The sequence below is a fragment of the Lynx rufus genome, unplaced genomic scaffold (assembly GCF_022079265.1).
Source record: "Lynx rufus isolate CCGP_SWC_20201006 ecotype Redwood Valley unplaced genomic scaffold, mLynRuf1.p SCAF_2, whole genome shotgun sequence".
Lineage (NCBI taxonomy): Eukaryota > Metazoa > Chordata > Mammalia > Carnivora > Felidae > Lynx > Lynx rufus.
Window position 1 is genome coordinate 166,617,224 of NW_025814834.1, and position 18,130 is coordinate 166,635,353.

Below are 18,130 nucleotides of genomic sequence, written 5' to 3' on the forward strand. Positions count from 1 at the left end.
AACAATCTGTTTAGTGATTTGGGGGTCTGTTTTATTCTTCTTATGATTGTTGGGTTTTGTGCCAGTAGGTAACTGACTTCTCCACACGAAAAATTGTAAAAACTTACATTTTCCAGAGTGTGCAGCCATTGGTGTCTCTACTCAGTTTTGTTCTGTTTTTTCCTGGAGGAGGATGCTTGGCTCCCTAAGGTCGACCCTATGCCTACATAGCTTATTGGTAAGTCAAAGCTCTGGGTACGGGTTATACTTGATCCTCAAGCCGGTGAGGACGTCGCGTTCTCCTGAGCTGTGTGTAGGTTGAGGAGCACATTTAAAGGTATAGTGAATTCACAAATATCCTCAGACTTTCCATTTTCACTGGGTTCTTTGGGGTGCGCATGTAGTACAGCACGCTATACTACATGCAGAACTATGTGGAAATTTTATTTATATCAGCCCTCCTTTAACTCTCTTATTTCTAAACTTTCTCCATACTAGCTATCCCACTGTCTTCCCCCCCAAGCCAAGACAACCACTTTACCCAGCTGATAAAACTGTATGTTTTTGCTCCTCGACATGGGGGTGGGTCCATGGGAATGCCTCCTCCTGTGCCCTGACCAGCATGAAGGCCACAAACTCATTCTTTTTATTTGGTATGGTAGAATCCACATGAACAAAAATTTGTATATTGTTGCCTGTCTTTGGTCACTTTCCAGTGCTATGAAATGGTTGTTGTGAATAATTTTGTTCAGTTTTATACTAATTTGCTACCGAGGGGAATTTCTCTACCTCTTCTTCATGCCACCATTATGGCAAGTAGAGCCTCCAAGCAGGCTTTTTTAACAGAAATTGACAAGTTGATTCTAAGATTCATATGGAAATTCAAGGGAACTAAAATAGCCAAAGAATCTTGAAAAAGTAAAAGAAACTTACTTTACCTGGCTCCCAAAAACTTACTGAACAACTAGTGTGATATTAGCATAAGGAGAAACACCTATTGACCTAGATCAACTGAAAAGAGTAGACCCACTCTGGAAATAGACCCACTCATGTATGGTCAATTGATTTTTGACAAGGGTGTTGAGATATTTCAACCGGGAAAAGAGAGTCTTTTTAACAAATGGTGCTACAACAATTGGCTCTTACCTTATGTCACACACAAAAACTAACTTGGAATGTATCATCGACCTAAATATAAGAGCTAAAACTATTAAAATCATAGTAAAAAAGTCTTAGGAGAAGATATTTGTGACTTTGGAGTAACAACTTTTTTTTTTTTGTTTTTTTTTGCTAGATCACAAAAAGTATAAACTGTAAAAGAAAAAATTCATAAACTGGTTTTCATCAAAATTAAAATCATTTGTTCTTTGAAAGACACAGTTAAGAAAATGGAGATGCAATCCACCAATTGGGAGAAAACTTTGCAAAACATGTATCTGGTAAAAGACTTGAATCCAGAACATATAAAGAACTCTTACAACTTGATAAGAGGACAAACACCTAATTTTAAAAATGAGCAAGCAATATGAAAAGATATTTCACCAAAGAGAATATATGGATGACAAACACATAAAAAGATGCTCAACATCATTAGTCAAGAGAGAAATGCAAATTAAAACCATAATGAGATACCAGTACATGCTCACTAGAATGGCTACAGTTAAAAAGATCAACCATACCAAGTGTTAAGGAAAATATAAAGAAACTGAAACTCTCATATATTACTGGGGGGGGTGGGAGGATGAAAAAACGGTGCAACCACTTAGGAAAAAGCTTGGCAGTTTCCGTAAAACTAAATGTACACTTTCCATAGAACCAGCAATCCCTTCCCCAGGTATTTACCCAAGAGAAATAAAGACCTATATTTACAGGGATGCCTGGGTGGCTTGGTAGTTTGAGCATCTTGATTTTGGCTCAGGTCATGATCTCACAGTTGTGAGATCAAGCCCCACAACTGTGGGTGAGTGTGCTGAGTGTGGAGGCTGCTTGGGATTCTCTCTTTCCCTCTTTCTCTGCCTCTCCCCCACTTGCTTTCCCTCTCAAAATAAATACATAAACTTAAAAAGAAAAAACCCATACATTTAAACAAAGACCTGTACCTAAATGTGCAAAGCATTCTTAGTAATAATAGCCGAGATCTGGAAACAACCCAAATGTCCCTTAACTGGTGAAAGGATAAACACATTGTGACATATCCATACATGGATTACTCTTCAGCATAAGGCATGAAGTATTAATATATATAACAGCATGGATAACTCTCAAAAGTATTATATTAACTGCAAGAAATCAAACACAAAAGACTGTATTATATGATTCCATTTATATAAAATTCTAGAAAAGGTAAAACTATAGTTATAGAAATCACTGGTTGTTAGGGGCTGAAGGTGCTGGTGGAGACCGACTATAAAGGGGCAAGAAATTTTGGGGACCAAAAGAAATGTGCTAGATTTTAATTATAGTGGTGGGAACATGAAGGTATATATTTATACCAAAATTCATCCAATTATACTGTTAAATTATGTTCATTTTATTGTATCTCAATTATTTTACAGTATGTCTGATTAAGAAAAACCAAGGGCATAATAAAAACAAAATTCAGATAGGGTTAACTTTGGAGGAAATGTAGGGAGACTGAATATGAGAGGTGTCCATAAGAACCTTGAATATTGCTGATCCTTCTAATAATCTCTCTGTATATTAAGTTAAAATAAAAAAATAATAGGTTGGAATGAATAGGGGAGAAGACATGTGGACACATGCAAAAAACCTTAGAGAATTAAGGCAGCAGCTACAGAAGAATGTGATAGCAAGGCTTTTGTTTGTTTGTTTGTAAATGCAGGAGACCTAGAGCATATTGTTATGCCAATGAGACTGACTCACTAAAGAGGGAGAGAATTTTGATGGAAGAAGGAACAAAGAAGGAGTGAAGTCCATAGGAGGGACTTTGGAGCCAACAGGAGGGATCACTTTTGGTCGTGGGAAGTTTTCTTCCTCCATGGTAAGGGGAGAATAAAGGGAAGAGGGGTATAGATTCATTAGGCTTAGGAACTTGGTGCTGGGAAGATGAAGGAATTTCCTTCTCCAAGTTCCAGTTTTCTCAATGAAGTGTGGGTGAAGGCCATCAGCGGAACTGGGGAGGAGTAGGAGATTTGAGGGCAGGGCTTAAAATGGCCATCTGGATCGAGTAGTGAGGATCCCATGAGGGAGTGTATGCTTAGTGCCTGGTGTATGCTTAGTGCCCATCCTTCTACATCGTTCACACTTCAGCTACACTGGGTGCCTCCTCTGGTGGAGGGTTATTTACTCCGGTGGCTGAGGTCTGGAGGGAGAAGTGCTCAGTAATGAGTAAGAGTCAGCAGAGGAGGCAGCTGTCTCCCTGGCAGTCTCCTTGTCCTGGATCTGCAGTCGAAAACACTGCTAGAGATCTGTTTACAGCATTTTGCAATCCACGGAGGGCAAGAGAGGCCTCTTCTGAAAGTTTTGCTTGCTAATCTAATGTTTCCAGCTAGGCCACTGCTAAACAGAATGTTTTCTTGCGTAGTTTTGTTTTGGGCATGTGTACAGGGTGTTGTTGTTGTTTTAATGTTTACTTTTGAGAGAGAGAGACAGAGACAGAGTACGAGTGGGGGAGGGCAGAGAGAGATAGGGAGACACAGAATCTGAAGCAGGCTCCAGGCTCTGAGCACAGAGCCTGATCCAGGTCTCAAACTCACGGACCGTGAGATTATGACCTGAGCTGAAGTCCAATGCTTAACTGACCGAGGCAGCCAGGTGCCCCTGTACATGGTGTTTTGATGTGTACTAAATACATCAGTTGATTGCTCCTTTTGCTCCCACTCTCTGTGCTATGCTGTAATATACATTATACTATATATGTATGAATGTGTATACTATAATTTAGGGTATATTATAATAGTATTTCCTACTTACAATTTGTGCTTTACGTTTCTGTCTGAGATTGAAGGTATTCATTCCATGTGGAATGGATTAATCAACCAACCCAAATGTATTTATTGAACACTTTGTGCAGGCTTGGGAGACAGGCTTTTGTAAGGAGTGTTGACAGACACTGCCCTGAGATCCCCTACAATCTGGTAGGTAAGACGTATACATATTAAGGACATGGTGTGGTAAAATACCAACGTACAGAATTTAGATTTGAATTTGAAATCTATAGAAGCTAACTATATTTATAACCTTAGGCAAAATACTTCCTTACTTCCAGGTCCTTGTTTTCCTCGTTTATAAAAAAATGGGGGCGTGGATTGTTGTAAGAAATAAATAAGGCACTATAGGGAAACTGACTAGCATGGTAACAGCATAGTCAGAACTCAATAAAGTTGAGCCTGCCACATGAAGATATCTTGTGAGTTAATCACCACATCAAAGTGCAGACAGCTGTTCTCTCCTCTGTAAAACAGAGACCACAGCAACACCTACTTCTTGGGGTCATCATGGGAATTGTACGATAACAATGCTAAGTTGATTACCTGTATAATTTCATTTGTTTTTCATAAGAGCCCTGTGAGGTGGGAGAATCAATGTCCATTTTACAGATGAGAAAACTAAAATACAGAGAGATTAACTTTCCCAAGGTCACACAGTACGTGGTAGAATCAAGGGACAGAAACCCAGGAAACCTTTTAACTAAATGTTAGTAATAGGAGTGGTATTAGTAGTACTGGCCGTATTGCCAATAGAAGTAGTAGAAGTAAGACCTAAAGAGAGATCACTTTGGGGGCACCTGGGTGGCTCAGTCGATTAAGCTCTGACTCTTGATTTCGACTCACGTCATTATCTCACGGTTCGTGAATTTGAGCCCAGCGTTGGGCTCTGTGCTGACAGTGTGTGCACGCACGCTGTCTCTCTGTCCCTCTCTCAAAAACAAATAAATAAACATTTTAAAAAGAGAGAGAGAGAGAGAGAGGTCACTTTGATGGCAGTAGACACAAAAGACTTCTGGCCGTGGGGTCTGAGATTGGATTTTAAGTGTGGCAAGATGTCTGTAGGCAGGGAGGAATGAAGGCTTCCCAAAGCAGAGGGCAATCGTCAGCCAAAGTTCACAGTCTGGGTTGCTCAGGTTTGCTCGTGGAACTCGGCCTTTTTGACCCCTGCAAAGTGTGTGTCTTATGGGGAAGCAGTGTACGATGAGGCCAGAAAAGATGGATAGAGCCTGATTTAGAGAGAAATAAATACTGAAATAAGACATTTGCCTACAAGTTTGTTGTGAACAAAGGGAGTCTTTGACTGGACGTGCCAGCCTGGAACTCGGGACAAAAGCTAGCATAGAACTAAATATTTGGGATTTGTGTGCACAAAGGTGGTAAAGATTTCAAGTCTTACACAGAGCTTTAGAGTTTGCCTAGTGCCTTCACATCTAAGGCTTTTGCTGATGTTCACAATAACCTTGTCATTGGGGTGTGCAGGTAACTGCCATTGAGCTAGCACATGTGAATGCTTGCATTAAAGTGGATAACTTAATTAAAGTCACTTCCTTGTTTATTGACAAGACAATAAGGGTCAAAGATGTTAACTAACTTGCCCAAGTTCACAATGCTAGTAAGTGTTGGAACAGTTTCTTTGCTCCTAGCTTGTTCACTTTTCCACACCTTATATTGTCAGCCCAACAGTTAGTTCTGTATAATTAATTCGTCCAACCAACAACTGAGGACCTACCGTATGTCTCATACAGCATCAAGCTACAGGGCTGCAGAGACAAATATGTGTAGTAATGCTCACAACCATTAGGGAAAATAGATTTAAAAAAACAAACCGAATCTGGCAAGTGCAGAGACAGTGGTGGGAGCACAAGTGCTACAGGGTGGGGGTACTTGGGGGAGAATGTCTTCACAAAGAAGGAAAAGTTTGAACTGAACTGCGGATCCCAAGTACACTCTCCCAGATGGTCTGTCTCCCACTTAACCCTCCCAGAATGTCAAGTGGAAGTGGACACGCTGGAACTGTGGGTGTGCTGGAGCCTCTCAGAGGAGAAACAGTGTGAACAAGAGATAGGAAGGAGATGGATGTGGCAGCCAGAAGACCGCACCCTTGGATCTTCCTCCAGAGAACCAGATGTGAGGATTACAGGAGCTGACAGCCTCCAGCTGCTGCCCCTCCAGGATCCATGCTGCCTTCTTGCTGAGCTGACGCTCCCCGGGTTGCTCCTGGCCAGTGTCAGAGCACAGCAAAGGTAAAAGGTACTAGAGCCAGCTCATTCTTGCCCAGTGGGGGAGTCCTCAAACAGGTACTCTTTTCTCTGGAGCTCATCAGCCTGACCAAGAAAGTTTCTCAGAGCTGCCAGGCAGCCTGGGGCGATTCCTACCCAATCCTCCTTCATTCCCCTCTCCTCTTACAGGAGTCACATCTGCATCACGGTACCAGGTTCTCCAAAGGTACTCCCTCCCCTTGCACTGACACTCAGGGTTAGACAAGGAGAGACACCAAGGGTGAAATGCTTGGAAATGCCTTTCTTTTTATGAGTGCGGAAGGAGAATGAAAAACGCCATGGAGGTAAGAGGACACTCCGCAGAAAGCCTTGTGACCACCATGTAAAGAGAGCGAATCTCAGGAGGGTGATCCCCAGCTGGATTCTGAAGAGAAAACAGGGGGTGGTGAGAACACTCGCAGCTACATTCCAGGCACAATGGTCAGTGCTGGAAAAGCATTCACTGAATGAATGAACAGAAATGGAGAACACCTCAGCTATGTAAAGCCAGCTGCCACAGGAAAAAAACAAAACAAAACAAAAAAACAAATTCTCATTTGGTTTAACCCGGTAAAGGTTTGTTTTTCACTCACAGTGAGACCAGTGCTGGTCAGGAGACCCTTCCCTGTGGCTTGTCCTTATCAAGCAGGAGTTGTCCTTGATGCCAAGAAAGGCGAGGAGGGAGCTGGAGCACGGGGGTTGGGGGGTTTAAGGGTCTGCCTTAGAAGTGGCCTGCATCACTTCTCCCCACACCCCATTGGCTAGAACGTAGGCACATGGCCCCCACCTCACAGGGAGGGAGGGAGGAGAAAAGAGTTGCTCCTGAGTGCCCTGGAAGAGGAAGATGGAACAAGGCTGGCTAAACCACACCATTACCTCTGCCACACGGAGTACACCCTAGTGCTTAGCAATTAAGAACTCACTACTTGCACAAGATCAATGCATGATTTTTAAAAATCTATGTCTAATTATAAATGTATTCTTTCAGTAAGTGCAAAATAGAAACACTACAAGATTTTTTAAACATCAAGTCCTAGTTTAATTAGCAGTGTTTTTTCTTTCATAGTAGTTTTGATATTAGGATTTTATAATAAGAAATACATACAGTAAAAAAAAAAAAAAACTCACTATAAACCTCCAAAAACATGAGTGTGTACATGAGGGGTGGGGGCATTTAAACCCACCAAATGTTTCAGTAGTGGAAGCCGACACTCCAGGTGCACGGAGTGGGTGAAACAGCAGAGGGCTGTAAGCAGGTAGAGATAACTCAGTGCTGCCCACTTCTCTTCTCCCTTCTGACCCCAGGGTTGAGAACGGCCCTCTCATTTCCCATACACACTCTGCATTTCCCCCTCCTGCAACTGCATGAAAAGGACCAGTTCCATTCACGGAGCTATGAGCTCTGCAAGGGGGAGGGGGGTGTGGGTACGTGCTTCAGGTCAGCGTCCCCAGCCCCTCGCTCAGTGCCTGGTGCAGAGCCGCTGTCTGTTGGACGAATGAAAAATAGTCTCCACTCTGGAGATTCTGATGGAGTAATCTGGGGTGGAGAAGGGGCATCCTCCTTTTTATTAAATTTATTAATTTATTTATTGTTAATTTTAACCTTTTTTTTAAGCTTATTTCTTTATATGGAGAGAGAGCATGCCTGGGGGAGGGGCAGAGAGAGAGGGAGAGAGAGAGAATCCCAAGCAGGCTCTGCACCACCAATGCAGAGCCCAGTGCAGGGCTTGATCCCACAACCGTGAGATCGTGACCAGAGCCAAAATCAAGAGTTGGACGCTTGACTGACTGAGCCACCCAGGCGCCCTTAAATTTATTTTTTTAAAATTGCTGTAAAATATACATAATAAGAAGTTTACCATTTTAACCATTTTTTCCATTGTAACCATTTTTAAGTCTACAGCTCTGTGGCATTGAGTACATTCACACTGTTGTTCATCCATCACAACCAATCACTCCAGAACTTTTTTCCTCTTGCAAAACTAAAACTCAAAAGCCATTAAACCATAACTCTCCATTCCCCCTTTTCCCAGCCCCTGGCACCCACTTTTTTACTTTCTGTCTCTATGAATTTGACTGCTCAAAGTACCACAGATAAGCAGAATCATATAGTATTTCTCAGTGTACTCAGAAATGGATGAGAATGGGGCACCTGGGTGGCTCAGTTGGTTAAGCGTCCGACTTCAGCTCAAGTCACGATCTCGTGGCTCACGAGTGCGAGCCCCGCATCGGGCTCTGTGCCGACAGCTCAGAGCCTGGATCCTGCTTCAGATTCTGTGTATCCTTCTCTCTCTACCCCTTCCCACTTGTACTCTGTCTCTCTCTCAAAAATAATAAAAACATTAAAAATTTTTTTTAAAAAAATAGATGAGAAATCGTTAGAAGGCCAGCAAGGTGTCTGTAAGCACTCAGTCAGATGGCACCTGGCAGACTATGTCACATGGTGGGCTTGGGGGCTCCAGGGCAACGTGGAGAAAGTGGATCATGGAAATGATCCAGGATTGGAAATGGGCCAGAGGATGTGGCAGAAGGTCAAGGGAGGGGAGGGAGGCTAAATGCCAAAGAAGTGCTGAGCATTGCATACCTAAACAATTCCATGGCTTCACAGAGGTTTCTTGGTACAAATAAGGAGAGTTACTGTCCTATACATGGACACCCTTATCTTATCCCATCAAAGCAATCACAATGCCCCCTGGAGAGCAACTCTATGCCTAGACTGATGGTCTTTCCAGCCAGTGAAAACTTGCCTTATAAATCAAGGTCTTCCAGATTGCACTCAGGAACCAGAATTCTTTCTTGCACCTGCCTCATTGTTCTGTCACTGCAGCAGCCAGCCCAGTCCAGGGCCACGAGGAACAGATTTCTAAGACCTCAGGGAGACCCCTAATGAGTCTAGGTAAGCCTGGAAGTTCCAGAAAGCCTTGCCCTTCCTACTTTACTATGACAGCTGTGGGCTGCAGTGACAATGTCTCCAATGATCTCATTTTGAGCTCATCTTTGTAAAAAGGAAAAAAAAAATTAGACGTTTTCTAAGCAATTGTACTGAAAAGTTCATTCCCATCCTCCTCCCTTCCTCCTAGATGACCCAATCTATCTTTTTGATCTGGAACTTTCTTTATCTGGAATCTATGGCAAATACGAAGCTTTTTTCATATTTCCCTCTGATGCCCTCGGTTACCCCTAAGTCTTTGCTGGCATTGTTCCATCTCTTTTCATTGCTCTGTGGGTCTCAGCTTCATCCCTGTGTAATTGCTCAGACTGCCTCCTGCTTGCTCTGAGAGATCTGTCAGTTGCTGCCTGCTGCTTGCTGTCTGTTATCTTTTACTTGCTCCACTGGGCTTTTGGCTGCCCTCTGGACATTGCTGCTGTTCTAGGACTAGATATAGATCTGTTTGTTTTTCTAAGTAGCCTCTTACACTAGCATTTTGCTGTCCAGATTTTATTGCCTTTCTTTCTTTCTTTCTTTCTTTCTTTCTTTCTTTCTTTCTTCTTTCTTTCTTTCTCTCTCTCTCTCTCTTTCTTTCTCTTTCTTTCTTTCTTCTTTCTTTCTTTCTTTCTCTCTCTCTCTCTCTCTCTTTCTTTCTCTTTCTTTCTTTCTTTCTTTCTTTCTTTCTTTCTTTCTTTCTCCTAGTCTATTTCCTGTTGAGACCAGGCATGTTAGAGGCACTCCAGAAAGCAGGCAGCCTAGGGAAACCACCATCCTCCTGGAGTCCTTGGAAGTGTCCAAAGTGACAGTGCCCTTCAACTGCAAATGTGCAGGCAGCCTGGCAAGTGGCCTGCTGACTCTGGGACAACCCAGTCCTCAGAGGATATGGAGGGAATTAACTTTGTTTAATAAATAGAATAGCCTGACAAAATTAACTATAAAGATGTGGGGCTGGGAATTGAAAAAGATGCAAAAGGAAGTGTCTTTTTGTTCTTTCTTTGGTGTGCACCAGGGCAACATTTTCGTGTGCCATGTGTCTTCTAACTGATAATGCGAAGTGAGGCTACTCCAGGCTCTTCTTGGAAAGGCCCGGGACCCTCCCAGCTCCTATTCCAGCCTCCTCCCACCTCATTCCAGCTTCTGCAGAGCTGCTGACCTTTATACTTTCTGTTTACCTCTAGAAACTGGTGTTGGCCCCTGGCTTCCTGTGTTTGTACTGCTAGCACTCCCTGGGGATCCAGGCTGTTTCAGTTCTTGGCTGCCCCAGGCAGAACACCCCACACTAGTTTTGGTCCCATTTTGTACCAACTCTAGACACTACAGTCTGGCTTCTTCTCTCCATCCAGGCCTTCAGAGGCTGTCCAGTTTGGGGGATGGAGGGGTGGTGGCACATAGGTCACAATGAGTGTCTGAAGGATTCTTGTCCCTGGGTGGTAGAAATGTGAGAAGAAATGATCTTCAAGAAAGGAACAGAAAGTGGTTCAGAATAAGTTCTTTGCAATCTGAGTAAAAGAAATCTGGGGGTGGGGCACCTGGATGGCTCAGTCAGTTGAGCATCCGACTTCAGCTTAGGTCATGATCTCACAGTTGGTGAGTTTGGGCCCTGCATCAGGCTCTGTGCTGACAGCTCAGAGCCTGGAGCCTGCTTCCGGTTCTGTGTCCCCTTCTCTCTCTGCCCCTTCCCCACACGTGCTCTGTCTCTTTCTGCCTCTCAAAAATAAAGAAAACTAATAAAAAAATTTTTTTTTAATAAATAAATAAGATATCTTGGGGGGAAATGAGAGCATCAGTCAAATGGTTAAGAATATCATGAATCCAAAACTGGTAAAAGTCTTAAGAATTGGGGGGAAAATATTGAGTTAGATATTGGCACTGAACATAAGAATCTGTGTAAGAATCCGATCTTATAAAATGCGGTAACAATAATCCAGATCACCAATTCGCAGCTGGCTGAAACTATTCAAGGTAAATACCACTCCATGATCAAAAGAGTGAGAATAGCTGGCCTATTTTTTCATTGCTTCACTGACCTATTTTAGAGACATTCTGAATACCACCCAAGTGCCTGCCTGGTGGTAGATGCCATGGAAGATAAAAAGAATTATAACACATAGTACATGCCCTCCAGATAGTTAAACACATAAAAAGTGAAGTTAGGATAAAGAAACAAAAGGTGCTACAAGAGAAAATGATGAAGTACCAAGTAAGTACTATGTGTCCTCATGAGGAAGCATCCCTGGGGGCTAGAGGGAATCACAGAGCATTCATGGAGAAGGTAGACCTCAAGGGACCTTGATGACTAGGTAAGATTGTAAAGGAAAAGAGGAATCATGCTTAGTGATGGTTCACTGAGTTCTCGTTATATATGACCAACTGTGGAAGAGCTGTCTCAAGTTGAAATCAACAAAGGGCATCTTTGTTGTTTTCCCAATGAGAGAAAATAAGAAGATTCAATGACAAATGTCTGGTTTCTGGTTGTTGAGTCATTGTGTGTTTCAGATGCTGTATAGTATCTTTATCATGGTACCTATCTGGAAGGTATATTCTGTGACCTAGAGAAAAAAAAATATGGGTTTAGGATGCATTCACCTTCCAAAATAAAAGCTTGATAATGGTGGCTTAATCAATGAAGAAGCTTAATTATCTCACAAAACACGGAGTCCATGGTTACTATAACTACGCACACATATCCTGGGGGGGGGGGGGGAGGGGGAAGGGCAAGATATTTCCTTTACCCTGTTTTTTTGCATGCCCTCAGGCTAATTTCCCCATAGTCACAAGATGGCGACTGCAATTTGCACAGCAATGCATTTCAAGCATGAAGAAAGGGTGAGAGCCAAGGACATTCTCCTCCTGAGGCTGTCTTCCCATCTAAGAAGAAACATCTTTGACAAGCTCTCCAGCAGCTTTTCCCTGAAGTCTCATTGGCCAGAACTGAATCATATGCTTACCTCTAGCGAATTACTGGCAAAGATTTAAGCCCTTCATGAGTCATCCCCTCAGTCTGGGGTAGACGGCCAGCTTCCATGAGGTCAAGGGATCTCTACTTACTTTCTGAATAAAACCAGAGTTCTCTTTGGCAGAGGAGAGAATGGGGATGATGGATGAGGAGACAGTGAACAGTGTCTTGCCACATTCACCAGTGCTAAAGGTCCCTGCCCATGTGGCTTCTCCAGTGGCTACAGCCAGCTTCCTCCTTTGCTATAACCAGCCTCTGACCTTAGTCTTCATTTACAACTCTGATTTTTTCCCCCAATTCTTGAAAATTATTGTTCTTGCAAAATGAATCTGACTTATGCAAGAGAGGTAACTGAAAACTCCAGTCAGTAAACCCTTATTCAGAAAAAACCCCTGTCTATACCCTATAAATTAGTGAATGAATGTACTTTTATAGGTTTTAAGTTTTTTTAAATATGAAATTTATTGTCAAATTGGTTTCCATACAACACCCAGTGCTCATCCCAACAGATGCCCTCCTCAATGCCCATCACCCACTTTCCCCTCCCTCCCACCCCCCATCAACCCTCAGTTTATTCTCAGCTTTTAAGAGTTTCTTATGGTTTGCTTCCTTCCCTCTCTGTAACTTTTTTTCCCCCCTTCCCCTCACCCATGGTCTTCTGTTAAGTTTCTCAGGATCCACATAAGGGTGAAAACATATGGTATCTGTCTTTCTCTGTATGACCTATTTCACTTAGCATAACACTCTCCAGTTCCATCCATGTTGCTACAAAAGGCCATATTTCATTTTTTCTCATTGCCACGTAGTATTCCACTGTGTATATAAACCACAATTTCTTTATCCATTCATCAGTTGATGGACATTTAGGCTCTTTCCATAATTTGGCTATTGTTGAGAGTGCTGCTATAAACATTGGGGTACAAGTGCCCCTATGCATCAGCACTCCTGTAGCCCTTGGGTAAATTCCTAGCACTGCTATTGCTGGGTCATAGGGTAGATCTATTTTTAATTTTTTGAGGAACCTCCACACTGTTTTCCAGAGTGGCTGCACCAGTTTGCGTTCCCACCAACAGTGCAAGAGGGTTCCCGTTTCTCCACATCCTCTCCAGCATCTATAGTCTCCTGATTTGTTCATTTTGGCCACTCTGACTGGCGTGAGGTGATATCTGAGTGTGGTTTTGATTTGTATTTCCTGATGAGGAGCGACGTTGAGCATCTTTTCATGTGCCTGTTGGCCATCCGGATGTCTTCTTTAGAGAAGTGTCTATTCATGTTTTCTGCCCATTTCTTCACTGGATTATTTGTTTTTCGGGTGTGGAGTTTGGTGAGCTCTTTATAGATTTTGGATACTAGCCCTTTGTCTGATATGTCATTTGCAAATATCTTCCCATTCCGTTGGTTGCCTTTTAGTTTTGTTGGTTGTTTCCTTTGCTGTACAGAAGCTTTTTATCTTCATGAGGTCCCAATAGTTCATTTTTGCTTTTAATTTCCTTGCCTTTGGGGATGTATAGGTTTTAAGTTTAAAAAACATTAAAGTTATGTACACTTTTCACCATTCTTCCTAACTAAACTGGCTAAAAATGAATCTCTAGACCCAACTGCTTTAGATAACAAGGCTTCTTACGTTCTAATTATTAGCTTCTTGGTCCAAATTCTCCACTGGATTAAAATCTAGAGGACAGAGTTCAACGTCTTAAGCAAGTCTGCATCCTAAACTATAGAATTATGCATTTCAATGCAGTAGCCACTAGCCACACATATAGTGACTAAGCATTTGAAATGTGACAAATGAGACTGAGCAACTGAATTTCTAATTATATTAAATTTTAGTGAATTTAAGTTTAAAATCGAATTCAGTTATTGGGAAACATCTAAGCATGCTTGGAACAATTCAGGTATGTGAGTCTACTTTTCCAACTACAAAGTTTATGAAATCTAAATACAGGTTGACTATTTCCAATGAAAACTTAGTATCTGAAGTGAGACAGGCCATTAAATGTAAAACATACATGGGATTTTGAAGACTTGATATGGAAAAAAGAACGTAAAAAAATCTCATAAACAATTTTTAATATTTTTTTTTGAGAGGAAAAGAGAGAACACAAGCAGGGAAGGTGCAGAGAGAGAGGGAGAGAGAGAATCCCAAGCAGGTGTGCAGAGCCTGACATGGGGCTCGATCTCACAAAGCATGAGATCATGACCTGAGCCGAAATCAAGAGTCCGAAGCTTAACAGACTGAGCCACCCAGGTGCCCCAATAATTTTTTATATTGATTACATGGTGCAGTGGCCATATTTTGAACACATTGGGCTTAATAAAATATATTAAAATTAATGTCACCTGTTTCATTTTACTTTTTAAAAGTCATTTCTAGAAAAAATTAAATCACACGTGTGACTTACTTTATATTTCTCTTTGATGGTAATGCTCTAGCACATAGCACATTCAAATGTTTGTTGAATGAATGAATGAGTTGAGGGACCTGACCCAGGTCACTCAGAAAGGCTCAAAACTGAGTCTCAGGTTCCACTGACCCTCACTGCCTCTTTCTTTCCACCACTCATTGTAGCCTCCTCTGCTCCACACAGTGCTTCCTGGTCACAATCTCATGTCCAAGTGTAGATCAGAAAACTTCCTCATGGAAGTCAGCTCTGTAAACTCTGACGAGCATCTGTGTTGAGGTTCTGTGTGGAAGTGGCTTCTAGAAAACAGAGCCCTCTTTGAGGGACAGAAGTAAATGTCTTAGGGTGCCAAATCTCAGAGGACCTTTTTGTTTCATATTGTGCTGTTTCTGGGTATCTTTTCTGAAATCTCCAGTCATCCCCATGGATGTTGCCATTCTGAAAATTCTTCCAGTAAAAGCATGGTTTTACACTCTCCTGGGCAGACTTCTTGCTATCCCCTGGGCTCTGGTGACACAAAAGAGACAGGAGTAACGTAGGCTGTCTGCGCACAACTGGAGGAGGGCCGAGAAACTGTGGCCACCCACGCTGCTCCTCGCCAGAGGAGCTCGGCACTCCCTCTCCAGCGGCTGAGAGAGCAGCTGCTTTGTTAGACCCTACACCAGAAGACTCGCTCCAACTCCGTGGAGACCGCTCCCCCAGGCTGCAGTCATTACAGAGCGGTGCTTCTCCACAAATCCTGCACAGAGCCATCTGGGCCTGTGACTCGTACGCTGGAGTGAAAGCACTGTAATTTCTCAGTTTCAATTTTAGGTCCCCACGTTCATGCTGAAAGTATCTTTATTTATGAAAGATTTCATTTAACAGACATTCATTTGACAAATTTTTATTGAATACCTGTCACGTGCCAAGTGATGTGACGTGCCAAGATGAAACCATACAGACTGATTTACTGGTCTGAACTGTACAGACATTACTTCCTTAGCTGAACTATAAATAAATTATGCATAAATGTATCTGAACTATCAGAGGCAAGAGAGGCACAGATAATTTTTAAGAGCATAATCCAAAGATGCATCTTTATATAAAATAGTAGACTTACCATCCTGGCTCAAAACTAGAGTTCTCTCTGGACCAATTTTTTTGTTTTTTTGTTTTTGTTTTTGTTTCTGACAGTGGCATCAAAACATTTGGTGTAATTCTAGGAATTATTCTAAGGAAATAATCAGATATATGGTGTAAAGATTTATAATAGATGAGTGGTAATTGCAGTGTCACTTAAAAGAGAAAAAATGCAAACCCTCTAAATGTTGAATAAGAGAGGTTTGATTTTTGTGCCTATGTGACCAAAAATTATTGCAAATCATTACAAATCAAGTTTTGTTATTTTTATTTCTTAAAAGTTTATTAATTTATTTTGAGAGAGAGTGTGTGTGTGTGCAAGTGGGGTGGGGAGGGGGAACAGAGAGAGGGAGAACAAGAACCCCAAGCAGGCTCCATGCTGTCAGCGCAGAATCTGGTGCAGAGCTCAATCTCATGATCCCGTGAGGTCATGACCTGAGCCGAAATCAGAGCTGGATGCTTAACTGACTGAGCAACCCAGGTGCCCCACAAATCAAGCTTTAAAGAATACTTAGTGATGTGGGAAAAATGTTTCCCTTATACATTAATATTTAAAGGTCAGGACATAAAAGTACACGTGGTTTATGTTTTCAATTTGAGGGAATACCTATATAGTCAGAGAAAAATCCTGGAAGGATAGATATTGAAATTAACAACATCCCTGGGGGTGAAACCATGCAGAGCTTTTATTTTCTTCTCTCACCTTAATTTTTTTTATGTTCTGCATGATTGTTTACTATTTTTATAATAAAAATAATGAAATTTTTTAATTTTTGTTTTTTAATACAATCTATTGTCAAGTTGGCTAACACACAGTGTATGCAGTGTGCTCTTGGTTTGGGGGATAAATTCCCGTGATTCATCGCTTACATACAACACCCAGTGCTCATCCCAACAGGTGCCCTCCTCAATGCCCATCACCCATTTTCCCCTCTCCCCCACCCTGTCCTCATTAACCCTCTGTTTGTTTTCTGTATTTAAGAGTCTCTTATGGTTTGCCTCCCTCCCTCTCTGTTTGTAACTAAAAAATATTAGCTTTAAAAAAAAAATCAGTGCATTTTCCTCTATAGAACTAATTTGTAAATATTAAAAAAAAAAGAAACTCATCTCTGCACCCTTCCCCTTCCCCCCTCACTCCCTCCCCCCCCCCGCCTCCCCCCCCCCCCCCCCCCCCCCCCCCCCCCCCCGCCTCAACATCTCCACCTTTCCTCAGATACACATTCTGGATCTGTCACACTAACTCTGTTAAAACTTTTGAACACTTTTGTAACATTGTGGTAAATTGTGTTTATAAGACACATTGCATGGGCAATTAAATCTATAAACTTACTTCCTGAGAGCGGGAGGTATAATGCTGTCACTTCCCTGGGCGATTGGGAAGACACCAAGTAGGGAGGAAGCTAGTGCAGCTCCTGGCCTATAAGGAGCCCTCCTTAGAGGGAGCTTCTCTTCTCCCTGCCAGTATTTATCCCTTTACCACTCTCTGCCTTGTAGTGTTACATGTTTTTATATTAAATAATTCATTTCTTTTTTCATTGTGGTAACATATACATAACATAAAATTTACCATTTTAACCTTTCCAAAGTGTCCAGTTCTGTGGCATTAAGTGCATTCATGCTGTTTTGCAACCATCAACATCATCCATTTCCAGAACTTTTTTCCTCTTCCCAAACTGTAACTTGGTACTCATTAAACAATAACTCCCCATTTCCTCCTCTCCCCAGCCCCCAACCACCATTCTGATTTCTGTCTCTATGAATTTGACTACTCTAGATATCCCATGTAAGCAAAATCTTACAGTATTTCTCCCTTTATGACTGGCATAATTCACTTAGCCTAATGTCCTTAAGGTCCATCCAATGCTGTGGAATGTGTCAGAATTTCCTTCTTTTTTAGGGCTGAATAATATGACATTGTATGCATATAGTGCATTTTGTTTATCTGTTCATCTTTTGATGGACGCTTGGGTCACCTCCACCTGGTTACTGAATAACGTTGCCACGAACATGTGTGTACAGATACCTATTTGAACAATTCTTTTGCTTGAAGTAGTGATCGCTGGATCATATGTTAATTCTATTTTTAATTTTTCAAGGAACCAACAGACTGTTTTCAATAGTTGCTGCACCATTTTACATGTAATAGTGTTATTTTTATTCACTTTTCTTCTCCCTAATTAAGTTGATATCTTCTTGAGATCAAGTGCATTCACTTTGGAATCCCCCCAGAGCAATTAGAGAATTGCCTCAAGCATCATAGATGCTCAATAAATCCTTGATGAATAAAAGTCCTTTTTTCTAACTTCTAGAAGCTCATTTCCATGGTTAGTGTGTCCTTTTTCTCCTCCTCATTCTTTCCTCAGCTCTCATGAACTGTGATTGAGCAGACCTCTGCCAATAATCTCCATATCTTTAATGATGTATGACCTTTGGTCATGCAGCTTCCGGTTTAGTGTCACTCAGCCGTTAAGAGCTTGGGCAATGGAGTCAGAAAGATGTGGCCTCAAGTCCTGGCTCTGCCACTTGTGAGGCAT